At 49.9% G+C, this 27,829-nt stretch overlaps 1 long non-coding RNA gene across 1 annotated transcript; it reads left to right on the top strand.

Moving 5' to 3' along the window:
* Positions 1 to 20,888: 20,888 nt before the first annotated feature.
* On the top strand, positions 20,889 to 27,744 carry LOC134486813 (uncharacterized). The gene is made up of 2 exons (XR_010066209.1): positions 20,889 to 21,661; positions 27,522 to 27,744. It is a non-coding gene; the product is annotated as an uncharacterized LOC134486813 (long non-coding RNA).
* The last annotated feature ends 85 nt before the right edge of the window (positions 27,745 to 27,829 follow it).

Raw genomic sequence — 27,829 nt, 5'->3', positions numbered from 1 at the left:
CAAAATGGGCCACCAATGTCTATAAAGCACCGTGCAGCCACAGGCCCGTCCTCAAAAGTTTGGATTGGAGACCTCCTTATCCCCCATTCCAGATTGAGTTCCAGGCCTAACATGCCCTGAGCCTAGCTGGTCACCCACTGTCCAGAGCCAGCCGCTGATTCACCAAATCAGAACGCACGATGGGACCTCAGTGAGCCTCAGTTCTGATGGTATAGACTCAAGAGTGCGGAGTCGAGGAAGCGAGAAGCAGGAGGTGGGAGGCAGGTCTAATCTGCTGAAGGTGGGACTCGTGGAGAGTGCAGCTGGGAGGAGAGGCACAGGGCTAGCCCTCGCTGTGTAGCCTACCTAGTCCCTATATTCGGGCTTTACATTACCTGGGTCATCACCCAAGAGTGATAAGCAAGGAACACTCCTACATTGTTGACTGAGACATGCGAGGTCTATCTGCTGTGGACCTAGGGTTGAGTCCTGATGGGCCTGTCCTTCCCACCTCTTCACAGCCTCTGGTCTCCTCAGAAGTTCTCTGGCCCTTCCACCTTGTCTAAGTGCCATAGACCCCTCCATGGGTAGGGTCATTGTCCTAATTACGGTAAGTCAGAAGACAATACAAGGTCAGGTAACATGCCCATCACTTCCTAACCAAAGCTCTGTCCTGGAGGATCCCTTCCAAGGATACCCCCCACTACCCCATTACCTGTCCTGCCACTCAGACCACCTCTGAGGCCCTTTCTGGCCCAAACTCTGCCTCCCTCTTCAGTACACCAGGCTGGCTGTAACCACAGCCTTTGCACTGACTCTGCCTTAAGCAGACCCTTAGATTGTGATACAGGCAGCCCTATCTCTTACCAGCCAGCTAATGTCAGCTTCTGGGTTGCTTAGCCCAGACATACTGTGCCCTTCCACATACCCTAAGGAGCCTTGTGGGCTCCTCTGTGCCCTGCCACTCTCAATTACTGCCCACAGAGAAGCCCCTGTCTTCTGTGTCTGTCTCTCCCACCAGAGTGTAAGCTCTCTGAGGTCAGGAAACGCAACGGTTGCCTTCACTGCTTCCTTGAGTAGTTGCTCAAAAAGTCCTTTAGGGCTCATGGACTTTGCGTGCTGTTTTCCGTCCCCATGAGTTAGGAGGCTCCCATTATTAACACACATCATCTTCAGGGAAGCTGTCTCTAGCTGTAGCCCCCGGCTGACCTCCTTTGTGACCCTCCGATTTCAGTTTTATCCATCTTATGCCACTCACAGGGGTATGTGGTGACCCCTGGCCCCTTGCCAATTCCCCAGTGCTAAGCGGCATGCTTGCATGTAAGGGGATAGAATCTGTAGGTAGCATGGTTAAATGTCAGGATTTGGTGTGCTCTGTCCTCTGCAGTTAGAATGGAGTTGTCAGAAGAGCAGGTGATGGAATCCCCCAAAGGTCAGCCTGGAAACTGACTGTCAAAACAAGATCTAGGGAAATCTGAGGAGAGCGGTTCTACTAGAGGCACTGAGCAGAAGAGGAGTGGGCACAAGCAGAGTTTCCTGTAGTGATAGGGGGCCTCTATGCTACTTTTCTCATTTACAAAAATGCCCAAAAAAAGCAATGTAAGGGAAGAAGGCCTTGTTAGTGCTCATGGTTTGAGGACAGGGTCCATCGTGGAGGCAAAGGCATGGTGGCGGGAGCGTGGGGCGGCTGGTCGTGTCACATCTGCAGTCAGGCAGTAGAGAGTGAAGAATTCTGTGTTCAGCTTGCTCTTTCCTTCTTATGCAACACTGAATGGACCTCAGCCCATAGCAGGTGCCACCCACCCACATTTAACAGGGGTAGGGGTCTTCATGTAACTTGAATCTAGAAACTCCTTCTCAGTTGTGTCCAGAGGTTTGTTTCCAGGGAGACTTGAAATCCTATAAAATGGACAGTGGAGTTCAGCTTCCACAATGAGGTTCATAGAAGACACACAAAGATTTTAGAGCACATACTGGAGAGACAGCCAGCAAGGATGCACAGGGTTGGCCAGAGTGCCAAACGAAGATGCCCCAGATCTGACAGGAAGTGTCACAGCTGCAAATGTGGGCTGTTCTTCATGAAGGGTGACAGAGAGGAGCTCAAAGTGCAGAGCCAAGAGTTGGCCTCACTGTCTCCACCATTTGCTTTGAACAGCAGAGTGCTTGTCCTAGGTCTGTCTCCACACTACCATACCTGCCCCAGGAGCCTGTGCCCCACCAATAGCCTACCTGCCCCGAGGGACTACACTTGAGGGACTGATTAAGATATGGGGGTGCATGGGGGGCAGGTTGAGTTCTTGCTTTCATTCCTGTCCTTTGAGCTCCTTGCTGTTATCCTTTGTGGAAAGCAGCTCTAGTTTGCAACTGTGACACTTCCTGCCAGTTGAATGGGCTCTAGGGAAGTGATGAGGGGTGAATTTTATCCTCTGAGCTAAGGTTTCCCGGGCTGACCTTGAACTGGTAATCTTCCGGTTTCTGCCTCCTAAGGATGGGATTATGGTTCCCTTCATAGTGCCCAGCTAGGTGAGTTGGTTCTGTGCACAGGGAAAGTGTCAGTGATTGGGGCTGGTACACAGAGGATGGCAGTTGAAAAGCATTGAAATCCCTCCTTTAGGACCCGTGGAGCCTCGTTTCCTCCCACGAGTATAGGCCGAATATATGGACTTGTTTCTAACAAGGGGAGAATGGCAGAAGCCATATTGTGTGGATTCTGGATTCATACTTTCACAGATAAACGGAGAAACAGGTTTGAGGGCAGAGAGTGGCATAGCCAGCTTGTGTCCCAGCCTGTAGGACACTTAGGGAATGACCATCCCCTGCTACCATGCCAGCAGTGCCCTGCAGTTGCATGGAGTGCCACTTGTATCCTACGCAAACCACACTCCAATGCCATACTCCCACACTTCTCTGTATCTTTCTATGGGGGCAGGGGACGCTCACTCCCTTTTGTTTTAAACCCATCGTCTCCGTTAAGGATGCCGAGGAAGCATCATGAGGGTATGGGTGGGCCAGCATGGCCAGGACAACTGCTGGAGCTCTCTGCAGGGCCCTGTGATGGGGTCCTCAGGGCCAATGGTGTGAACTGGCCAATCTCTAGGCTTATGTAAATGGTGGAGGAATGGGGGGGATGGGGGGAACGAGGGGATGGAGGGGCTAGAGGGTAGGGAAGGGCTGCTGTTTAATCCTGAAGTAGTTAGGAGGGGTTGCCGGGCTCAGAAGCTGGAGCACAGGTGAGCAGATGGGCAAGATAGATTTTCTTTCTGTTGTATAATCATGATTCAGCTGGTTCTGGAACTCACTGAATACGAGGAAACATTAACCTAGCCAGGGCTATGGCCTTGGGAAGTCAAGGTGAGCCGGGAAAGTGACCCAAACTTTGTTTTGTTTTGTGGAGACAGGGTCTCCCTGGCCAGCCTGGACCTCGAGCCTGATTGCTTAGCTCAGCTTCCTGAGGGTGGGTGTGCAGGTGGCCATCACCAAACCCAGCTGCAAACATTGTTTTGGGGCAGAGTTCTCCTCTTTTGGGCCCTCCTCCTGTTCAGACACCTGCATCCCACCTTGTGAGACACGCCTGACACCCTACTTTTTCCAGAGGTCACAGTGATCCCCATATTTCCCCCCGGGAAGAGCTCAACATGTGCTTTTGACATAGAAGGTAAAAGCAGGGGTGGGTGTCAGACCCCACTGTGGTTACACCTTGAACCAGAGCCCATGGTACCTGAAACCACAGCATCGCTCTTCTGGGAGACGTGAGGTGTGATCTGGAAGTTCAAGGCCCTTCTTTCAACCTCTGCAGCCGTGGGTGGAACTTGTGGCTCATGCCAGGTCAAACCCTGATATCCCAGTGCCCAGGAGAGCAAGCCTGCAGATGACCTCCACGGGCTGACACACAGAGAGGCCGATGCTGCCTCCCGAACCCAGAGGGAAGATGATGATGTGTGCACAGCAGCAGTCAAAGCAGAGAGGATTGCCAAGAAAGCCTGGATCGCAGGTTCCTCAAGTGAACTGGATCGGGAAGAAATGAGGACTTCAGAGCCAGGGGACATACAGAAAGGTTCAAGGTTTATGCACGGAGGGGCAGGGTCAGCTGGGAGGGATCACCAGACAGCAGTGGAGAAGCTGGAAAGGTCAAGGGTCACCAGCAGCTGTGTCACTGGACAATGTGTCCCAGTGGTAACCAGACCTTATATTTTGTAAGACAATCCTCGCAAAGCATTTTGGTAACTAACAGGTTCTCAACTGCCATTTCACTTTTATAAAAAAAATTCAAGAGATAAAATTCAGACTTTAAAAAGGAGGAAAATCAGATCGGTGATGACATGGGTGAGTCTTGGGTTTGTTGTACTGAATGAGGTTAAATCATTCTAACTGAAATACACTGGAATACGCTAGAATCAAAAGGACCTAATGATTCCTCATAGGTGGATCCCTAGAGCAATCAGAAGGGAGTGTGGGGAGAGCTAGGACTGGGGAGCCCTGGTGGTTGGTTACAGTGGATGGCTTTATTTGGGAAACAGAAAAGCTCTGGTGATGGGTAGAGCAGGATGGTGGGGGTGGGATGATGATGAGTGAGTGAGGGGATGATGGTGAGTGAGTGAGGGGATGATGGTGAGGGAGTGAGGGGATGATGGTGAGGGAGGGAGGAGATGATGGTGAGGGAGGAAGGGGATGATGGTGAAGGAGGGAGGAGATGATGGTGAGGGAGGGAGGGGATGATGGTGAGGGAGGAAGGGGATGATGGTGAGGGAGGGAGGAGATGATGGTGAGGGAGGAAGGGGATGATGGTGAGGGAGGAGATGATGGTGAGGGAGGGAGGAGATGATGGTGAGGGAGGGAGGGGATGATGGTGAGGGAGGGAGGAGATGATGGTGAGGGAGGGAGGAGATGATGGTGAGGGAGGGAGGGGATGATGGTGAGGGAGGGAGGAGATGATGGTGAGGGAGGGAGGAGATGATGGTGAGGGAGGGAGGGGATGATGGTGAGGGAGGAAGGGGATGATGGTGAGGGAGGGAGGAGATGATGGTGAGGGAGGGAGTTGATGATGGTGAGGGAGGGAGGGGATGATGGTGAGGGAGGGGATGATGGTGAGGGAGGAAGGGGATGATGGTGAGGGAGGGAGGAGATGATGGTGAGGGAGGGAGTTGATGATGGTGAGGGAGGGAGGGGATGATGGTGAGGGAGGAATGGGGATGATGGTGAGGGAGGGAGGAGATGATGGTGAGGGAGGGAGTTGATGATGGTGAGGGAGGGAGGGGATGATGGTGAGGGAGGAAGGGGATGATGGTGAGGGAAGGAGGAGATGATGGTGAGGGAGGGAGTTGATGATGGTGAGGGAGGGAGGGGATGATGGTGAGGGAGGAAGGGGATGATGGTGAGGGAGGGAGGGGATGATGGTGAGGGAGGAAGGGGATGATGGTGAGGGAGGGAGGGGATGATGGTGAGGGAGGGAGGGGATGATGGTGAGGGAGGGAGGGGATGATGGTGAGGGAGGGAGGGGATGATGGTGAGGGAGAAAGGGGATGATGGTGAGGGAGGGAGGGGATGATGGTGAGGGAGGGAGGGGATGATGGTGAGGGAGGGAGGGGATGATGGTGAAGGAGGGAGGGGATGATGGTGAGGGAGGAAGGGGATGATGGTGAGGGAGGGAGGGGATGATGGTGAGGGAGGGAGGGGATGATGGTGAGGGAGGGAGTTGATGATGGTGAGTAAGTAAGGGGATGACAGAGGTTGAGGGAAGGGATGACGGAGGGTGTTGGGGATGACTACATAATAGTGAACTCATCGAATGTGACAGAGGCTTGAAAATGGCTAATGTGGAAGCAGGAAGATTAGGATTTCAAGGTCATCCTTGGTTTTCTAGAGAGTTCAAAGGTAGCCTGAGCTACAGGAGATGCTGTCTCACAAAACAAAAATTGAAAAGCTAATCTTTACTGACCATTACCTTAATTTCATCCATCCATCAAACAAACAAACAATTTGGCATTAAACTGAAAAAGCATAAGGGATTCATTTGACCTTGTATCCCTGCCCTTGGAGCAGAAACAGTGAAGAACCCTTGCAGGAGTAGAGGCAGGAACCTGGAAAGTACAGACCAGAAATAGCAGCAGCACAGGAGGAGCCCAGGACAGCCCCCCACCCCAGAGTTGTGGTTCCTAGACTACCAAGAGCTCTAGGGACAGGAGCTTGGAGCATTAGTAGCACCCAGAGGACAGCATGTAGAATGGCTACAGCCAAATGACACAGTAATCACAGGGGATACCCCAGATCCCTCCTGTTCTGCTATAGGATGTGTTCAATACTTGGTCCTCTGAGTGGCATCATTGGGAGTGTGACCCTTTGTGAGGTGGACCCTTGTGGAAAGTCTAGATGGCTATTGGACCCTGGTGCCCATCTGTGCCCTCTGCCCCCTGTCTCATGATATAAGCTCTTTGTTCTCCTATGTCACAGACCTGCTGTGCTTTCTTTACCAAAGGCCAAGCAAGGGACCAAGAGATCACTGACCGAAACCTCCAAAGGAATGAGGTAGAATAACCCTTTCTCTTTATCAGTCAATTACTTTATTACGGTGATGGCAGCCAGCCTGCAGCACACCTCCCTCCCGCTCTCCTCTGATTAGCCAGGACTTAGTTGTACTCAACTGTGGGCACAGGTCTTGTAGGTCAGTCCCCTGGCACATGTACAAGGAGGGCTAGGAATGGACATAGCACAGTGGATGCATGCCCTCAGGGTCATGAGGGAGTCCAACCCCAGTGACACAATGGGGACAGGTCATGTGATGCTGCAGTGACAGGCGTGTGGTAGAGTTAGGGACAGAATAGAGTCAACCCCACTCACAAGGCTGGAAGCTCAAGGACAAGAGGCAGGCAGACCTAGACATACTCCTGGCATGTGGCTCTGTGGTACAGCGTTTACCCAGCACTTGATGTGGCTGGGAGGCAGGCTCACTCATTTAGCTCCCTCTTCCTTGTACCCAGGGATTCCCAATGGCTGAATGAACTGGAAGCCACCTGCAAAGGATGCTGGGCAGCAGAGTCAGCTGAGGTCTGTAGCATGTAGTGTGGGGCAGAGTGAATGTAGGAGCTCTGTGCAGCCTGCAGGTCAGGCTGGGGGACAAAGCGGCAGCCTGAGGGCTGGCTGTAGGTCCTCCAGAACCTAGAGAGGGAGGGAACTATGTTACAAAGGTGGGCAGAGCCAGTGCAGAGGCTGAATGAGTATGAAGGTCTGACTTGGGAGAAGAAGGTAAACAAAGGGCATCTGGAAGGGGGGTGGTCTTAAGGAGGGAATTATGAATTTAAAAGCCACAGGAAAAGACTCAACTAAGAAGGTAAAGTTAGATGTTCAGTCGCTCCAGCTCTTGGGAAGGGTGGGGTGTTGGTGGGGGGGCATCCACACACAGATTTTAGGACAGTCTTCTTCATTCCTTAACTAGGAGAGCAGGAGAGAAAGAATATATGGGTGGGTAGAAGGATAAATAAATGGGGGGATTTAAAGAAGGATATATGTATGTATATGTATGTGTATGCATATATAGATGGACAGATATGTGAATGGACAGACAACCACATAGCACAAGTAGCCTAGCTTCCTTTCTACTGCTTTGATAAAACACCATGATCAAAAGCAAGTTGGGTAGGACAGACTTTATTTGGCTTAGGGGTCCCAGTCCCAGTCCAAAGGGAAGTCAGAGTGGGAACCCCAGGCAGGGGCTTGAAGCAGAAGCCATGGGGGGAAGCATTTCTTCTTGGCTTGTTCCCTGTGACTTACTCAGCTTTGCTTATAGAATCCCAGCCACCTCCCCAGGGTAGCACTGCCTGCACTGGGCCAATCTGATGGGGACGTTTCTTCAGCTGAGGCTCCTGTTCTCAGACGACGTAGCTTATGTCAAGTTGGCTAAGTGAACAGTAAATCAATAAATAAGAACTGGGAGAAAGAGAGGGGGTAAGAAAGGATGCATATGTAGATATGTAAGGGTGGATAGGAGGGAGGGAAGAAGAGAGGGTGAGTGACTCCATAGATGGATGAGTGGATGGAAGGGGAGAAGGGCAGGAGGAGAGGAGGAGGAGGACTACACAGATGGGTGTGTGGGTGAATGATATGTAGATGGGGAGGTGGATGAATGGTAAGTTTCCTTTATCTGTATTTCTTGTTGATACAAGATGGGTGATCCTACCATATGGCTTCTCTGACCTCTCTGAAGAACAAGAGAGCATCTTGGTTGGACTCATCTGCTGAAGTGGAACAGCAAAATCCAGGGACAGCAGTGAATGACAATGTCAGTGCTGGATGAGGTACCTGGTCCTCGAGGCTTGCATGGGGTCATACTGGGGCAAAGGGATTGGACTCTGAGAACATATGGACAGACAGTGGGAGACAGGGGGCTGGACTGGAAGAGTAACAATCTGCAGGAGACAAAGAAGGCATTTTAGTTCAACAAAGTCAAGTAGCCAGTGCTGGTTCAAACTGTGAGAGTCTGACCCTGAGTGGTTTATTTTGGGCATATTTCAGCACAGCCCAATCGGGTGAAAATTTCCTGATGATAATCAACTCAATCCTATGTGCACAATAAAGCTTAAGACACGACTACATTGAAAATCTTGTAAAGTATGTGTGACGCCTTCCATAAAGATGGGCTCTATAGACTGACAAGGTCACGATAAGGGTCTGGGAGATGATCTGGTGTGATCTCAGCCACACAGATAGTACAAAGGTCACCAGGCTTCCAGCCTTCTGAGCAGGCAAAAGGCTACTCATCTGTCTTTGAAGGAAGAACACCATGTGTTTAACAATCCTGGTTTCCTTAGCTCAGTGATTCTCAACCTTCCTAATGCTGTGACCCTTTATCCAGTTCCTCATGTTGTGGTGGCCTCCACCATAAAATTATTTTCGTTGCTTCTTCATAACTGTAATTTTGCTACTGTTATGAATCATGATGTAAATATTCTTTTAGAGATAAAGGTTTGCCAAAGGGCTCACAACCCACAGGTGGTTGAGAACCACTGCCTGAAGGCTTATCTGGAAGCATAAGAACCTCCATGCCTCCCACCCAGGTGGTAACGACCCCGAGGGATCACAAGGTGACACACGCAAGTGAGGGCTTGTTTGAGGCTAGTGACAAAGGGCACACGTTTGCATTTTGCATTCTGGGAAATGACAATTGGTGTTTGCCTCCCGGACCATCAACTATATCTGGCTTTAATTTTTAGAATATATTGTTCTGCATTATATAACTTAAGCTTCTGTTTGAAGGTCAAATTTCCCCCATAGGCTTGTGTGTTCGACCACTTGGTCCCCAGCAGGTGGCGCTGTTTTGGAAGGCTGCGGAACCTTTGGGAGCAGAAGTGTTGCAGGAGGAAGTAGATAACTGGGAACACCGGCTGGAGGTTGTATAACTCTGCCCCATCTCCTGCTGACTCTCTGTTTCCTGACCGTGTGCGCAGTGTGGCCGGTTACCTCTGCCTCTTCTAACAGGTCTCCTCCGTGATATACCAAGACCCTTAACCCACGTACCAAAATGAACCCTTTAAGTTGTTTTCGTCGAGTGCTTTGTCACAGCAGTACGAAAAGTAGCTGACACACCACGATACTTACAGAGCTCTGGTGACCTTCCCCAAATAAACACAGAGACCCATACGGACTCCTGCAAAGTGGTTTTTACTAAGAAAAGGAATGGGGAGGCCTCCAGCCAAGCCAGGGCCCATCGCTGGGTTTCCAGACTCTGAGAGGAGGGTCTAAAATGAGAGCAGGGGTTGAAAGTGTGAATTCAGTGTCATATTTCTGAAACTTTTATTTATTTATTTTATGTATGAGTACAGTGTAGCTGTCTTCAGACATGCCAGAAGAGGGCATCAGATCCCATTACAGCCACTATGTGGTTGCTGGGATTTGAACTCAGGATCTCTGGAAGAGCAGCCAATGCTCTTAACTGTTGAGCCATCTCTTCAGCCCCTGAAACTTTTTAAAAGTTAAAGTGAGGGCTGACGAGATAGCGCCGTAGACAAGTGTTTCCCATGGAAGCCTGATGGCCTGAGTTGGGTCCCCAAAGCCCACAGTTAAAAGCATTGCACATCTGTGATCCCAGCTACAGTGAGATGGGAGGTGGAGACTGCAGAATCATCTAGAAGCTGGTGGGCTGGTTAGCCTGGAGACCCTACCTCAAAATGAGGTGAGAGGGGAGAACAGATTCACAGAAGTTGTCCTCTGGTGTGTACACACACCCCAGTGTGTGTGTGTATGTGTGTGTGTGTGTGTGTGTGTGTGTGTGTGTGTGTGTGTGTGCCCACACTCAGGTACGCAGGTGAAGGTCTGGAGAGATTTGTATTTCACTGCAGACTCCTGTGAGAGCCTTTGCTTCTCAAAAGGGCCCTGACCTGTACCCATCTCAGTTTTCCTTCCAGACCATTCTGGTAAGATCTAGAAGCTGTATTTAGCTGGCAGTGATGCATGTGGCCACTTGTGGGTCTTGTCCTGTGTACTAGTCAGTTCCAATCAGGCCTGGTAGGGTCCTCCTGATGTCACAGCCTGTGGAGAATCACCTTGCTTTACTGGAAATCTTTCCTGTACAATGGCTGTCCCCATGATCTGGCTTAGGGACACTGTACTAGTCAGTTTCCAGCTCTTGCAGGTGCTGAGGCCCTGCTTCAGCCTTGGGGCTTGCCTGATGCCCCAGCAAGAGGTCAGTTGGCTCTCCACATTCAAGGCAGCCATTGACCATGAATCTTAGGGTTTGTATTCCTGCACAAAACATCATGACCAAGAAGCAGGTTGGGGAGGAAAGGGTTTATTCAGCTTACACTTCCACATCACCAAAGGAAGTCGGGACTGGAACTCAAGCAGGTCAGGAAGCAGGAGCTGATGCAGAGGCCATGGAGGGATGTTACTTTCTGACTTGCTGCCCTGGCTTGCTCAGCTTGCTCTCTTATAGAACCCAAGACCACCAGCCTATGGATGGCACCACCCACAATGGGCCCTCTCATCCTTGCTAATTGAGAAAACAATTACAGCTGGATCTCATGGAGGCATTTCCTCAAGGGAGGCTCCTTTCTCTGTGATAACTCCAGCTTGTGTCAAGTTGACACACAAAACCAGCCAGAACAGAGATGGAGCGGGAAAACAGGTAGGACTTCCAAGACTCTGGACATGTAGACTCATTTCCAGTGGGTCCCAACACGGTCCATAGGATGAAGAGCCAGCCACAGGGCCCTCCGCTGTGGGGGCAGGGTGCTTTCTCTGCTTCTTTATCCCCTCAGTCTATCCCCAGGACCCAGGCTCTCTCCAGGATGCTGTGACACCCTCAGGTTACACCCTCTCAGTTACTTGTCCTTTGTGAAGATGATTGTCCCACTACACCCGTTTCCATGGGTACCTTTCACCCTTTGGCCCCTTCCTCACAGCGGCTTTCCTAGTCATTCCTCTCAGAGTTCATGTCTGTGTTCAGGCCCATCTGCCATCTCTGACTGGGTGAGCAAACCCACCATGCAGATAGAGATGGCTCCTCTGCCCACCCCATCTTTCATTGAGATGCTGTGGAGATGAGAGATGATGAAAGGGACTGGCCAGCATGTCATGGGACTGATCCCACGGAAAGCTGACACGTAGATAAAGGCCTCCAGACAAATGCCAGCCGCAATCAGAATGAGGTCCCATTGGACAGTCCACTCAACCATCTTACTTGGACTTGTCCCAGAGCTGCAGGCCTGGTGATTCAGTGCCCTTTATGTGCTGTATTATCCTGACCACCAGAGCTCTGCAGACATTAACATATTTATTTTGTATGTGGGGTAGTGTTGGGGGAGACGTTTGCAACCCCAAGTGCCCAACTCTGTTCCCACATCTCCCTGGAAACCCTTGTTTGTTCTCCATACTCTGCCATCGGCTCTGAGAATGTCTCTCCTAGGCTGAAGCATTTGAGAAGTCAGTGCCAGTGTTGAGAATTCGCTAACTCCCTCTCTCCAATAGGCAGAGGGTGGAGTCGGAGTATTCAGTGGGAGAGCCAGTGCTTGGAAGAGCACTGTCCTGGAGAGCCGGGACCTGAGGCAGATTTAGAGCAGGTAGGAAACAAGTTCCAGAAATGGCAAATTCCTGGGTTATGTCACTCAGTCTGTTCTGGCCTCTCCTGACCGAGGGAACCTGGAGGTAGGGCCTGCATCAAGAAGCCAAGAGACAGCTCTTCAGACTTCTACTTCTCAGCAAAGGGAGCTCGGAGGAGAACAAAGGCATCCACAGAGACACAGACAGAGGAAGTCCCCATGTGTCCCGTGGCTGTTTATGAGCTGCCTGGTTCATGCTTTTCCCTCCTGTGACAGATCCCAGAGAGGGACATTTGCTAGTTCGCCTCAGTCTCCATGTCACCAAGGGAAGCCGAACTCACTCATTCTGCAGATAGATACATGACCCCAGACAGCCCTCTGGGTCCTAGAAACTTGTAATGTTCCCACTTGTACCCAACCCTGAAGACTGGTGGGCAGGATCCAACCAGGAAAGGGCAGAGCAACTTACCCCTGGTAGGCCCTGCTGGTCTGGGAAACTGGGACTCCCCTGAGGGATGGAGGAAAGGACAGCAGAGGGCAGGCTCTGGTTTCTAGCTCAGGCTAGGCTCTGGTAGCCCATGTTGAGCAGCCACTCGTGCTTATCCACTGTGTGTCAAGGTCCCCAGGCTCCCCTGTTGTGTGTCTAAGTGGTTCCAGGAAGGATAGCTGTGGAGGTACCCTCCCTGTGTGGGAATCTATGGGTTCCCCTGGATCCCATGCTGTGGGCTTATGGACTGTCATTACTGGTCAGATGGCACAAGCCCAGGGAAGTCACCCTCCTGTGAAGCACTGCTCACAGGCAAAAACTGGTCACTGGTGTAGGAAGTTAGTTCCCCGCGAGTGTGGGCACCTGAGAGGATCACTCCTGTTGTCGCTATTGCCACGCCAGAGAGGCCATCAAATTCAGCCATCATTGAAACAAGCCGCCACTGTGGAAGCAGTGGGCCTTCTGGATTCCAGGAGCTCCACCCAAAGGGGCAGGCTGTACCTGGACCCATGTACTCAGCACTAGGATATAGCATCCTGCTTTGAATTTGAAGATACACGGTTTTGAAGAATGCACCTAAAGGAACTTCTATGGCCAGACCCGGTTAAGGAACCAAATATCATTGGAGCCGTGAATACACAACAGAGAGGGGACAGACAGGGCTGTGCTTTTAACAGGTGTCAAGGAGAGCATGACAGTGGGGGCCAAGCAGAATGCAAAGGAAGCTGAGAGCCAAAATGCCCTGGGGATGAGGTGACCTTTAGGAAGGGTGTGCTTGGGTAGAGGTCACTGTGGGTAAAAGGGGACGTTGGAAAGAACATACCTGTGGAGGGATACAACACACCAAGGCAAAGACAGCCTTGGGGGAAAGCAAGCAGTGACAGTAGGCTTTGAGGGGGCGTTTGCTTGGAAAGCTTCGGAACAGCAAGGACCCAGGGTGACAGCCAGCATGGTCTACATGGAGTTATGATGCACTGAGCCCCATCCAGGTGAGTGTGAAGTATGGAGTCCTTCCTTCCCTCCTGTTGTATGGCCGTCACCATCTGTTCTGGCCTTCAACAGAGAGCGAATGCTCAGCCCCGCCCCACGGGTCCCTGCGCTGCTGTCACCTCTCTCCGGTGCTCTGTGAGCTCCTCTCAGTTTTCCAGGCTCACTCGGGGTGACTCTTGGGGAGGCCTCCTGGGAAGCTGCTTACACAAGCTGCCTCTGTTCCTTTGTCATCTACAGGGTGCCTGCCTCTCTGCAGTAAGAATCCTGGTATGACCATGCATTGAGGTGAACAGCTTTACTCCCAGCACTTGGGAGGTGGATCTCAGAGTTCGAGGTCAGTCTAGTCTATATAGTGAGTTCCAGGCCAGCCAGGGCTTCATAGTGAGACCACATCACAGAAAAATAGAAAGGAAAGAAGATAAGAGTCTTTTCTGTTAATGACATGTTCCAACTTCATGAGGTAGGGTGCTGGCTCCTAGGACAGCATCAATTGCACGGGGATGACTGGTGGGCACCCTGCTCTAACCTATCTCCAGGTGTCCGTGCCTGTGAGAGGACCATGTACAGGGAACCAACACAGGCCCCATCTGTTCCTCTCCTCCTCCTTCCCTTAACTTCCAGGGGGAAAGGAATCCTGCCTCCAACCTCCTCCCTCCTCCCTCCTCCCTCCTCCCTCCTCCCTCCTCCCTCCTCCCTCCTCCCTCCTTCCACCTCCCTCCTCCCTCCTCCCTCCTACCTCCTCCCTCCTACCTCTTACCTCCTACCTCTGCCTCTCTGCTTGCCTCTCTGCCTCTCTGCCTCTCTGCCTCTCTGCCTCTCTGCCTCTCTGCCTCTCTGCCTCTCTGCCTCTGCTCTCTGCCTCTGCCTCTGCCTCTGCCTCTGCCTCTCTGCCTCTCTGCCTCTCTGCCTCTCTGCCTCTCTGCCTCTCTGCCTCTCTGCCTCTCTGCCTCTCTGCCTCTCTGCCTCTGCCCCTGCCTCTGCCTCTCTGCCTCTCTGCCTCCCATGTACTACTGTACAGTCTCGGATGCTCAGAGGTCTCTTACCATTGTCTATCTCCTTTCAGCCCATCCCGGTAGGCACATCCTCTATGCCATGGTCTTGAAAAGCTGACTGGCACTATGCAGGAACTGAGGATGGGCAGACACACAGAAAAGCTGAGATCGGGTGGGCTGTGCTTGCTGTGATGGAGCCCAGGGAAGCAGGATTAGGTGGTTTCATAAGGTCTTTCTGTTGGGGAGCAGTCTCAGGATGCAATCCTGGAGGAGGAAGCTGCACTTGTTCATCTTTGTACCCACTAGTCAGTAATTTGTGAACACTGATTCTTGGACCAGAGGGAGACTTTGCAATCCTTGGGGAAGGCTTTGCTACTCTGCTGGGTCTGAGGCAATGGGTCTTTGAGTGGCTGTACCCATGTCAGCAACACACACTTACTCAGGAATTCACACATACCCATCCCTTGCTACGAATGCGTGCCTGGGTCTCTTCTACCCTAAAAATACATAAATAAGTCTCTTCTTTTATTCTGTCTCAAATCTTACCTCCTCTGCCAACTTGTTTCAAACCTGTAAAGCTCTTTCCCCCTTGCCTTCGGGGAGAAGACCCTGTGTCAGGCCCCTGTGATTTATGCTGAGCACAATGGAGGTTTTCCTAGAGACAAAAGTGTCACCTGTAGATAGCATCTCCCTTCCAAAGGCCTTGGCCAAGACACTCAGGAATGCAATGATTTACTAACATCTGTAGAGGACAGGGTGGTTAGAAACCCTTGCCAGGCCAGTCAGAACCATGCTACCCCAGGGCTGCTGGGTTCTCCTGGGAGGTCATCAGCCCATGTGCCGGGCACTCAGAGCATACAGGCTTGGCAGAGCTGCCCACTGTCGGCTGTTCTCATGAACAGAACGGAGGCAACTCGCTCACGTGGCTTCACCATGGTTCGCCACAGTTGCCGCCATTGGCGTGTACTTGAAAGTCTCCTTTGCAGACTCACCAGACTGGCCCCCTCCACTGCCATTTTCTATCACGTGCAGCCGTGCAGCACTCAGTGATCCTGCAGTGACACATGTCCAGTCCTCCAAAAGCACATCTTCAACCTTGCTGGAAACTTCCCAATACACAAGGTCTACCCACGAGCTCATGGTGGAACCTCTCCCAGCCTCCCTAGAGGGCGGTACCAGGAGCTGGATGTACCTGAGTTGACGCTGTTCCCAGACATTTGTATTATTGTGGCCGTAAGGAGGATCTATACTCATTTGGTTTGAAGAGTGGTTGCTAGGACGCACAAGCAACCCCCGTATGTACTGGTACCCCATCAGTGTTCTTCACAGTGTTACGTTATTGTGACTTGGGAGTGCCTGCTGCTTCTCTAAGGGAGACTGAACATCTCTGCCTGTATGGGGGCTGCGTGCATTTGCTTTTCTGTGGGTTGCTCATGTGGGCTGCCGGGACCGCCGGGTAACTGTAAACAGCTGGATGCCTTGAGGTGGCTTAGCTACCATCACTAGCAAATTCCTGGCTGAGCCTCTGTTGGGAGACCCAGGCAGGAGCTATGACCTCGTACATCCAGGCTTCAGAACGGCATTTCCATCTTGATCCCTTGGCAGTTCGAGTCAATAAGGCTAGAACCAAGGAGCAAGGTAGGAGGAGCTGGGGAAACGTGGAGAGGGAGCAGCCCTAGAGGAGATGCTGGTGTTGAAAGATCACGCTGCGCATCTGAGGAGACATCACATGTGTGAAAGCTGCACATCCTCTAAGAATAAAGGCAAGACGACAAGAAGGCACAGAGATTCCTCTTAGATGTCCTTAGCAGAGGACAGTCACTAACCGTCACAGTACTCTATGCTGTTCATTTGAGGCCATGATTTGGAACCAAACCTGCAGTGCGGTAGACGTGCAGGGCTTATGCCTGTTTGGCTTTCATAAAGTCTTGGCTAGGCCTTGTTTTTTATATAAAAATAATTTCATTGCCAAAAAACTTTCCATTCTAACTTCAGTCTCCCCTAAACTCACAATTCTCATCAATAGTGGCCTACTGGGCAGGCTTTTAAAGGCTCCAGTCAGCTTTCTTGTGCACATTAGCCCTTTGTTCATTCGCAGGAAGGTCAGAGGTGTTTCCAGAAATGGACAAAGCACTAGGACATTGGAGAAAGATGGGAAGGGACATCCTGCCTAGGCACAGCAGCACTTGTATGGAGGTGAGGTAGAGCGGGCACACTCAGCAGTACTGGCCACTAGAGGGCGCGTGGGGCTTGCCGCCAGGTTCTGCTGCAGGCCTCGGTAGCTGAGGCTTCTAATCCAGTGCTCTGGGGCAGCTGGAGCGCTGGGCCAGGGGGACGGGGAGGGAAAGGAAAGAGAGGGGAGTGGGGAGGTAGAGAGAGAGAGAGAGAGAGAGAGAGAGAGAGAGAGAGAGAGAGAGAGAGAGAGAGAGAGAGAGAGAGAGGGAGGGAGGGAGGGAGGGAGGGAGGGAGGGAGGGAGGGAGGGAGGGAGAGAGAGAGAGAGAGAGAGAGAGAGAGAGAGAGAGAGAGAGAGAGAGAGAGAGAGAATATCAGGAATATCAGATCTACCTTAGGCACGATAGGCAAGCTAAGTGAGAATTTGCATATCCTCCATTTGATGGCATATTTTTATGTAACACAGTTATAATTAAGACTCCTTTAAATCAAATTAAAGGGTTTTGGATTTGTGTGCTTCATTGCTGAAAATGTGAAACAATCAAAGTGTCATAAACAGAAGTTCCCTAAGGGAACTGCAATCACCATCACAGCCCACCCCTGTGTTCTTACGAGGTCCTCTGGGTCAGCTGTGAGGCAATGTTTATGCGGACCTCCAAGCCTCCAAGCTCCTGGTTATCTGGAGTTTCTCTTTTGGCAGCTTAAAACATCCTAGGTCAAGGGATACTACCTGGATTTCTCAGCAGCTTTGGGGGCAGAGGCAGGGGGATGGTGACTTTGAGGGCAGCCTGGGCTATGAGGACACAGTCTGTCCATGTATTATGGCTGGATACTTCCGGCTGTGTCTGCCCTCCTAGCCCTTCTGTGGACTTCCCAGTACTTGTGTTTGGGGTCTGAGCGGGCTGCTTACTCCCTCCCTGGTGCCTGGTTCCTAACCTTCAACCTGGGCTCCACCCATTGTACATGGCCACCCTAAACCTTGTTCTGAGTGACAGAATTCTACATCCGACCACACACCTGGTAATGCCACTGGGAAGTCTGATTGGCATCTCGGTTTTAGCATGTTGAGAACACAACTCTTCATCTTTGTAGCCTTAACCCTGTGGCTCCCACCTTCCCTGCTGAGGCAACATTTATTCCTTGGTCATCAGGGAGGCAGAGATCATACTTAGCCTAGCACTAGTTTCTTTTGCATAGCTCACTGCTCCACACACAACTTACACTGCTGTGCTATGGTGACTGATGTCCCCAAATCTGAACAGATGTTTCCATCTGCTCATGTGGCCCTCAGTGCGACTGGGCTCTGTCCATGTCTTCTTCATGCAGAGGCAAAGCTAAAACATCACAGTCCTAACCAAGCCGGAGGGAAGAGCAGTGACAGCCCCCCGCCACCCCCTTAGGGTTTAGCTTCCTCTGTGACAGTGAAGACCCAGTGCAGTGGGCAGCTGGCTTCTTATGAACCATTGGGGACAACACCACCTACCTCAGCTCTTCATAGATGTGTGCATAATGTTGACAGTCGCCTGTCACAGCAGCTTCTCTTTGGATCCCAGATCCAAATGACTTATGAGCATCAAAAAGGAGTACCGTCAAGGGGGTGCTGTCTTGGTTACTTTTAAATTGTTGTGACAAGACACAGTGCCAGAGCAACGTATGGAAGAAAGGCTTTGTTGGCAGAGGGCAAGTTCATGACCACTGTGGCAGGAAGGCAGTAGGCAGGCAGGCCTGATACTGGAGGAGTAGCTGAGAGCTTACATGTCGAGGAAACAACTATAAGACAGACAGACAGACAGACAGACAGACAGACAGACAGACAGACACAGCGAGCTAACTGGGAATGGTGTGAATTTTTGAAACTTAAAAGTCTACCCTGTGACATACATCTTCCAACAAGGTCACACCTTTTAATCCTTCCCAAATAATTCCACCAACTGGTGACCAAGCATTTAATCACATGACCCTAATGAGAGGCCATTCTCATCCAAAAACCACACAAACATAAGCACACACCTGGAAAAAAAAGGGGGGGCTGGGAAGATGGCTTGGTGGCTAGGAGCACTTGCTGCTTTTGCAATGGCCCCGGGCTTGATTCCCAAGACACATGGTAACTCACGACTCCCTGTCTGCAACTGTGATCCCAGGGGATCTAAGACCTTCTTCTGCCTCTACAGGTACTGAAACTCACAAGGCACACAGACAAGTATGCAGGCAAACACCCATATACATAAAAAAAGAAAAAGAAAAATAAGAAAATGGGGACAACATGACCTGTAGGACAGGCAAGTACCTAGGAGCTGAGGACACAGATATGGTGGGACAAAGGGGTCATAAAAAATACATGCCCACAAAAGTTCACCTCAAATCCCCACCAACAAAGTGTTCGTTTAAAAGTCCAGAGTACACCACAAAGTATCACAGCTATGCATAGCTCTCTAGGCCTGTAGGACAGTTTGCCATGTTTAAAAAGAAAAAGATGAAAATTCCAGAACTTTCTTGCATGAAAAGAGCAAAGTGAATACATATTTCCATTCAGTGTGTATTACTTTAATAGTTAGGAATCACAAAAGCCCATACAGGCTCCGCTGGTGGTGCAGGAGGGTCAGGTAGAAGGTGCTGTGATGTTTTCAAAGCTTTTTATTTATTTACTTTTTTTTTAGCATCTTGAGTTTTGAACTGTGTGAATGTACCACTTGTTCCCTCCCCAGGTTAATCAGTTATAAAGGCTGAGCGCACCTCATCAACGTTGAGTTCGCAGCAAGGAACAGTCCCCTCACAGGACAGCACACCTCCTCAGCCTTTCCTCCGCCATTTCTGTGGTCCTGCAGAGCAAACCCTCCTCCACACACACAGATACACATCACACCCTACATACCACACACACACACACCACACACATACCACACACATACCACACACACACCACACACACACCACACACACACCACACACACACCACACACTACACCACACACCACACACACACCACACACACACCACACACAGTACACACACCATACCACACACACAAACACTACAGACACACACATACCATACACCCCACACACACACCACACACCTCATCACACACACACCACACACACACACATCACACTACACACCACACACTTCACCACACACACACACCACACACACCACACACACACATACACACACACCACACCACACACCACACCACACACCACACACCTCATCACACACACATACCACACACACCACACACATCACACACACACATCACACTACACACCACACACTTCAACACACACACACACCACACACACTACACACCACACACACACACACCACACAACACACCTCATCACACACACACACCACACACACCACACACACACACATCACACTACACACCACACACTTCACCACACACACACCACACACACACACACACACCACCACACACAGTACACACACTATACCACACACACACACACCACACACACATACACACACAGTACACACATATCACACACCACACCACACACACACATTCCCAACATACCCCATACACCCCACACACACATATCACACACACCATACACACACCACACACATACCATACACACACACATACCATACACACAACATACAGCACACACACCACACACACACATACACACACAGCACACAACACACATACACACATACACACAACACACACAACACATACAACACACACAACACACACACAACACACACATACCACACACATACCACACACACACCACACACACACCACACACAGTACACACACCATACCACACACACAAACACTACAGACACACACATACCACACCCCCCACACACACACACATACACACACACCACACACACATACACACACAGTACACACATATCACACACCACACCACACACACACATTCCCAACATACCCCATACACCCCACACACACATACCACATACACCATACACATACCACACACACACCATACACACACACATACCATACACACAACATACAGCACACACACCACACACACATACACACACAACACACAACACACATACTCACATACACACAACACACACAACACACATAACACACACAACACACACAACACACACAACACACACACATAACACATACACACACACCACACACACACACATACACACACACAGACACACACACACACAGACACACACACACACACACACACACACACACACAGACACACACACTTCCAGGGTGGAGTGACACTGGGCTGAGATCACCAGCCCCACAGGTCTTGGCAGAACCGTGTTGCAGGTCTAATTTGTATGGCAGGGGCATCCTACTCCCTGGCCATAGTCCTGGCATGGCAGCTCTCCCAGGAAAGCAGAGAACAAGGAGCTTTGTCCTGTCACAAATGGGGACACAAAAGCCCGGAAACATGGGCTGACTATAAGGAGGGGGCACCTGTGTGGCCCTTTGGCTTGTGGGGGACCCCTGCCTGGAGACCCCTGCCTGTTGCCAAGGAGCCTATGGCCTCGCACCTCCCTGGACCCCAGACCACAAGCCCCAGGGTGCAGAGAGCTTTCGCTTTGCAGCCAACTGCACACAGTCTTGACTCAAAAGACCTGTCTCCAAGGAAACGGGCCTTCCTGTCCATGGGCCCAGTGTCCAAAGGGGACAGAGCGGGGATATCTGGTTCTGGAAGGACCCACACAGTATCGTCACTCCTTATAAGCCCGAGGGTGCAGGGGAGGGGCTAGGTGTCACCATCTCCCGCCTAGAAACCATGCTTTTGCACGTGGTGATGTGTGAGACTTGTGTGAACACACATTCACTGTCATGGCTGGGTGGAGAATTTAAACACAGACAGCACTGCATCCCTCTTGCCAGTCCCGTGCCACACTCTGCCACTTCCAGCTCATCCTGCCACCCAAGGACTACAGGCTGGAGCGGAGGATGTGTGCTCTTTGCGTGTGCCTTGTGCTGATCCCTCTGACTTTCGATGCAGTCATTGCGAAGGTAAGCCAGGTCTCTGCCCTTCCTGTGCCCAGGGCCACTTGTCTGGCTCTGTTGGCACTAATGCCACGAGACAGGACCCCCCAGGGCTGACATCTGTGCTGCACACACATCTCTCCAGAGCTATCCTAGGGGTCTGTGACGCCAGCACCATGACCTTTACTATGTCCCTGTGACCTGCTCACCCCTTTACTCTTCATGGATTTCTTGGAGTTGGTATGTTTGGCAGTCTGGTTTGTTCATTTAGCTAGTGGACTTTGGGTCTTTTGAGAAAGGGTTTTGTTACATACGCAGTCCTCTGAGCAGTGTGCTATCAGGTATATGAGGTGGCACTTGTCCAGGTTAGAAGTGCTTCCTGTGAACTAGGACAATTTTTTATAGAATTTTTTTTAAAGATTTCTTTATCTTATACATATGAGTTCACTGTCGCTGTCTTCAGACACACCAGAAGAGGGCATCAGATCCCATTACAGCCACCATGTGGTTGCTGGGAATTGAACTCAGGACCTCGGGAAGAGCAGTCATCGCTCTTAACAGCTGAGCCATCTCTCCAGCCCCCAACAACTTGTTTTTAAATTGTGCATTTAGATTGTTTGCATATAAAGTTATCATTGATGCTGGCATTCATGGTGGCACATGCTTTTAATCCCAGCAGTCAGATAGAACCCTGAGAGTTTGAGGCCAGCCTAGTCTACACCATGAGTTCCAGGACAGCCAGGAATGTCATTAGACTCTGCTTCAAAAAAATTTTTTTATTATATAACTAGATCAACCCTGCTGCCCATTTCACCCACTCTCCTTATTTTCCCTGCTTTTTTTTTTTCTTTCTTTTTTTCGGAGCTGGGGACCGAACCCAGGGCCTTGTGCTTGCTAGGCAAGCTCTCTACCACTAAGCTAAATCCCCAACCCCTGCTTTTTTAGTTCCTTTTATATTTTATATAATATATGATTTATATATTACATTTATAATTATGTATAATTTAGTGTTTATATTAGTCCATTTTCTCTTCTTTCACACATATTAATTTCTCAAGTTAGTGACTGTTCTTGAATTTGTACAATATACATTTGCAACTATTTTAAAGGCACTGTGTTTTCTTGCAGTGCAAGCAAGACAGGACCCAGGGCCTGTGTGCATCTGGCAAGGGCTCTGTTGCAGGGCTGCCCCAGCCCCGAAGCTCCACATTTCCTCCCTCCAGCCTGCACCTGTGACAATGCTCTCCACAACCTCACCTACGCAAACACCACGCTCACACAACCAGGAGCGCTGTCACCCTTGTGAACAAGTGGTCATCTCTCAGATCAGTAGGGAATGTAAAAATTAAACTTACAGTCCACCTTCATCTAATCCTCCAGTGATTTCCCTGTTTTCTATGAAGCAGTTTCTGACCTATATAATTTCCATTCTAGAAGAACTTTTAACCTCTCTGTCTCTGTCTCTCTCTCTCTGTCTGTCTCTGTCTCTGTCTCTGTCTCTGTCTCTGTCTCTCTCTCTCTCTCTCTCTCTTTCTCTCCCTCTCGTTTCTGTGATGGTCGTAAGCTACACATGGGTGCTAGCAACCAGACCCAGGCTCTCTGAGAGATCAGTGCACGCTCTTAACCACTGAGCAATCTCTACAGCCCTCCCAGTTAACACTTCCGGCAGGATTTCTCTGTTGGCAATGAATTCCCTCAGCTATTATCTGACAGATTCTTTCTCCTTCACTTCTAAGGAATAATTTTGTCTTATGTACAATTCAAGTCACTGACTTTGCTTTCAAGTGTTTAAATTCTTACCCACTCTCTTATTTTTTACTTAAAGATTTATTCTTTTAATTATGTGTATGTTGGCTGCATCTATGTGAGTTTATACCACTCAAGCACAGTGGAGCGATGTAGAGGCTAGAAAAGGCCATTAGAACTTCCTGGTGCTAGAGCTTCAGGCCGTTGTGAGAGGCCAGACATGGCTTCTGGGAAACCAAACCTCTGGAAGAACCATTCAGATCTTAACCACTGAGCCATCTGGCCAACTTGATAGCCCCCACCCCGACTCTCTCCTTGCTTACTCTGTCTTTGGTGGAAAAATCAAATGTTACTCTTCCTTGTGAAGTAGTTTCTTTAGAGTCCTTCTAGATTTTCTCTCTGATTTTCTGCTAAAATACAAAATGGCCACACAGGTGGGCTTTGAGATTCACCCCATTGCTGTCCTCCGAGCTTCCTAACCTGGTTTCCTCTGCTGATTTCAGGGAGTTCTGGCTACTGATACCTGGAGCTTTCTCCCCTCTTCATCCTGCACGGGCAGCACCTACCTGATGGACCTGTCTGAAGCTCCCAGCTACTTTGTTCTGCTTGTCAAGCCTGTGTTCTTTTTCTGCTCTTCAGTTACAGAGCGTCTGTTGACCTTTGACCACATGCAGTCTGTGTTTTACCCACTGAAGACATTCGTATTTAATGTCTTTACATTTTTATCATCTTGTTTGGCGTTGAGATCTGCCTCACATTACTCCTTCTCCCCAATGCTGTCCACGGTCTTCCATAGGAATCTCAACATATTCAGTCTGGCCTGCCTCCCTGTCCAGTCACTTGAGTCATGTCCTGCCTGTGTTTTTATCTTAATCCTGCAGACCGCGCTTTTTCCTTTTAGGATATTTTGAAACTTTTTGCTGAAAGCCGGACGTGAGGCATTGGTTAACGGGAGTGGAGTCTGGTATTGCACGTTATGTGAACTTGGCTGGGAGCGGAGCTGTGTTTAACATTTGTTTAATGTCTTAGGGTTTGTATCACTGTGAAGAGACACCATGATCACGGCAACTCTTATAAAAACAAACCAAATCATTTCATTGAGGCTGGCTTACAGTTTCAGAGGTTCAGTCCATTATTATCATGGTGGGAAGTATGGCAGCGTGCAGGCAGCCGTGGTGCTGGAGAAAGAGCTGAGAGTTCTACAGGCCACACCCCCAATAATGCCACTCCCTATGGCTAAAGGGGGCCATTTTCATTCAAACTACCACACTGAGGAGGATGCTCAGTAGCTTCAAATCCCTCCTACTCCCCCAACCCCTCTACCCCCCACCTCCCTACCTTCCACCCCCCACCCCCACCCCCACCCCCAGCCTTTGGATATCTGACTATTCTGGAACTCATTATGGCTCCTTCCAGCATTTTTTTTCTTTTTTTTTCTTTTTTTTCGGAGCTGGGGACCGAATCCAGGGCCTTGTGCTTGCTAGGCAAGCGCTCTACCACTGAGCTAAATCCCCAACACCCTGGAACTCATTATGTAGACCAGGTTGGCCATTCTGTAGACCTCCTCCTGCCTCTGACTCCCATGGCTGGGTTTAAAGGAATGTGCTACCATACCCAACTCTACTCTCTTCATTCTTCTGTCACCTTTGTGTTTCTCTGAGAACTTTCTACAATTAGGTCTTATTTATTTAGTGTAGAATATGTGTGTGCAAAATGTGCTGTGGAAGGGGTATGCAGGAGGCCAGAGGTCTATTCCACAGAGTCAATCCTGGGAATAGAACTTAGGTCATCAAACTTGTCAATGAGCACATTTATCCACTGAGGCGTCTCATTGGCCCTCAAAGCACTTTGGAAACGGGCTCTTTGTCTTGCAGATCTTTCAACTGTAACCCCTGATCCCAGACTGGAGCCTGCTTAATATGGGGAGAGAATCTGTCTCCTGGGAAGGATATTCTTGGGTTGTGGCCATCAGAGATCTTTCTGAAAAGAATTCTGCCCTCTCTCCAGCTTAGGTGAAACACAAAGGCAGATTTAGGGGCTGGAAGGCTGGCTTCATTCTGTACCAGACAACAATCTGGCAAAGTCCTGGCAGAGTTGGCTTCCATTATGGAGAAGGCACTAGGAGGGTTTATAAATGGGTACTATTCTCCTCCCTCTGACAGAGGCACAAGACTGTGTTTGTTTTGTTGAGACAGGGTCTCTTTTGTAGCTTAGATGCCTTGAACTTGTATTTAGCCTTAGGCTCCAAACCCTTGGATGTATAGGCCTTTGCCACCATGCCAGGCCACAAGGTAAACATTTTTATGGCTCTTCACCATGAAAAACAGTGGGCTTCCTGGTCATCAAGCTGTGGGGACTTTACCCACGACTGTGACTTGGAGCGTCCCACCTTAAATTCCAGTGAGACACCAGAATGCTATGTGTTTCCAATGGTCTACGGCCTCCCTCCTCCACCCCAGCTAAGCTGGCCCTGGCTGTGTTTTGCTGCTCCATGGTCTCCACCCTAGGTTTCTGTTTCCCTTTCCCAGAACTGCAGTAACAGAATGCAGCAAATCAGGGAGCTGAAAGCAGAAAATGCATGTACTTGCAACCCTTGTGGTCTGGAAGCTCACGGATTGCATGTCTCTGCTTCTGAGTCATGGGGAGAGAGTCCTTCACCTTCTCCCTGGCTTCTGGGGGATCCTGCATCTTGGCTAACTCTAGCTTGCAGTTGTAAACCCCTACCCCACCCCTTACCCTCAGCCCTGTCTTGTGTCTCTTTGCCTATAAAGACACCCTTCATCCTGGGTGAAGCATCCAGCTATGCTTCAATGTGATCTCATCGTCAGTAATTTAAGTACTTTTCTATAGTCAGTACTGTTCTTTCCCACAAGGCCTTGTGCTGAGATGCTGGAGATAGTGCCTTTAGCATAGCCTTGGGGGAGGGGCACCGCTAACTCTACAGAACTCCTTACCCACCTGTATCCTCAGATTTGGAAGCCATTTCTGACCCTCTTACCTACAGTTCTTAGAGAGCTGGACGAAAACTCAATGTTGTTCAGTTTTGCTCATTGTAGAATGCAGGCAATGACTTCTGTATTAGTCAGGGTTCTCTAGAGTCACGGTGCTTATGGACTGTCTTCTATATTGAGGGAATTTATTGTAGTCCAACTAACCCAACAATGGGCAGCTGAGGATGGGAAGCCCAAGAATCTAGCAGTTGCTCAGTTCCGTGAGGCTGGTTGTTTCGGCTGGTCTTCTGTAGAAGTCGGTTCTAACGGATGTGCTGGTAAGTAAGGGCAAGCAGGTGAGGAAGAGTGAATCTTCCTTCTTCCAATGTCCTTATGTAAGCCTCCAGCAGAAGGTGTGGCCCAGATTAAAGGTGTCCACTACCATACCTAGTCATGGGATGTTTTTGTCCCTGGCTGACCTTGAGTTCAGAGATCTCCTAAGGCATGTACTACCTTAGTCTGGGCCTACGCTTCTTGTGGTCACTATGCCTCAAGATCTCCAACCAGATCCAGGTCAGAAACTTGTGTCTTCCAGCCTCAAAATCTGGATCACAGGGGCAGCCTCCCTCCAATTCTAGATTGTAGATATAGTCAAGTCAACAGCCAGTAATAGCCATTATAACCTCTGAAGTCTTTATTCATGGGAGCAGAAGATGGATGCCAATTGTTGGGTTTTCAGGGGACAGTATGATTTAATTTCTTATTTCATAAACTCTTGAATCCTAGGTGGAATCAGCATGGAAGGACCCCTGTGTTGCACTAGCTACTTGCACACTTGACACCTGCTCTCTGTCATTGATGCTGGGTCTTTTATCAAGCACATTTGTGTCTGGCTGGGCTTGCCCCAGCTACTCGGTGCATAGCACTGGGTCCCTGCTGTGATGCTACACACTCTGGCATTTGCACAGCTAAGCTAAGCCCAGGGTGGTAGGATGTGATGCTCAAGACAAGGAAATGAGGTGGTGGTACACACCTTTGAACCCAGCACTGGGAAGGCTGAGGGAGGAGGATCTCTGAGTTCAAGGCCAGCCTGGTCTACCGTGTGAGTTCCAGGACAGCCAGGGATACACAGAGAAACCCTGTCTGGAAAAACAAACAAACATCAACCAAAAACCACCACCAAAAAAATTGTCTTTAAAAATTGTTTCAAGGGGCTGGAGAGATGGCTCAGCGGTTAAGAGCACCCGACTACTCTTCCAGAGGTCCAGAGGTCCAGAGGTCCTGAGTTCAATTCCCAGCAACCACATGGTGGCTCACAACAATCTGTAAAGAGATCTGATGCCCTCTTCTGGTGTGTCTGAAGACAGCTACAGTGAACTTATATATAATAAATGAATAAATCTTTAAAAAATTGTTTCAAAAGGTAAAGAAAAATCATGTTTATTGTTAAAACTATACAGGAGAAAAATCGTCATGTAGATTACAGAAGAGGGTCCCCCTGTATTGTCAAACTATGCTT

Source organism: Rattus norvegicus, chromosome 4, assembly GCF_036323735.1.
Source record: "Rattus norvegicus strain BN/NHsdMcwi chromosome 4, GRCr8, whole genome shotgun sequence".
NCBI lineage: Eukaryota > Metazoa > Chordata > Mammalia > Rodentia > Muridae > Rattus > Rattus norvegicus.
The sequence above is the reverse complement of the archived record's forward strand: the minus strand, read 5'-3'. Positions and strand labels throughout refer to the sequence as shown.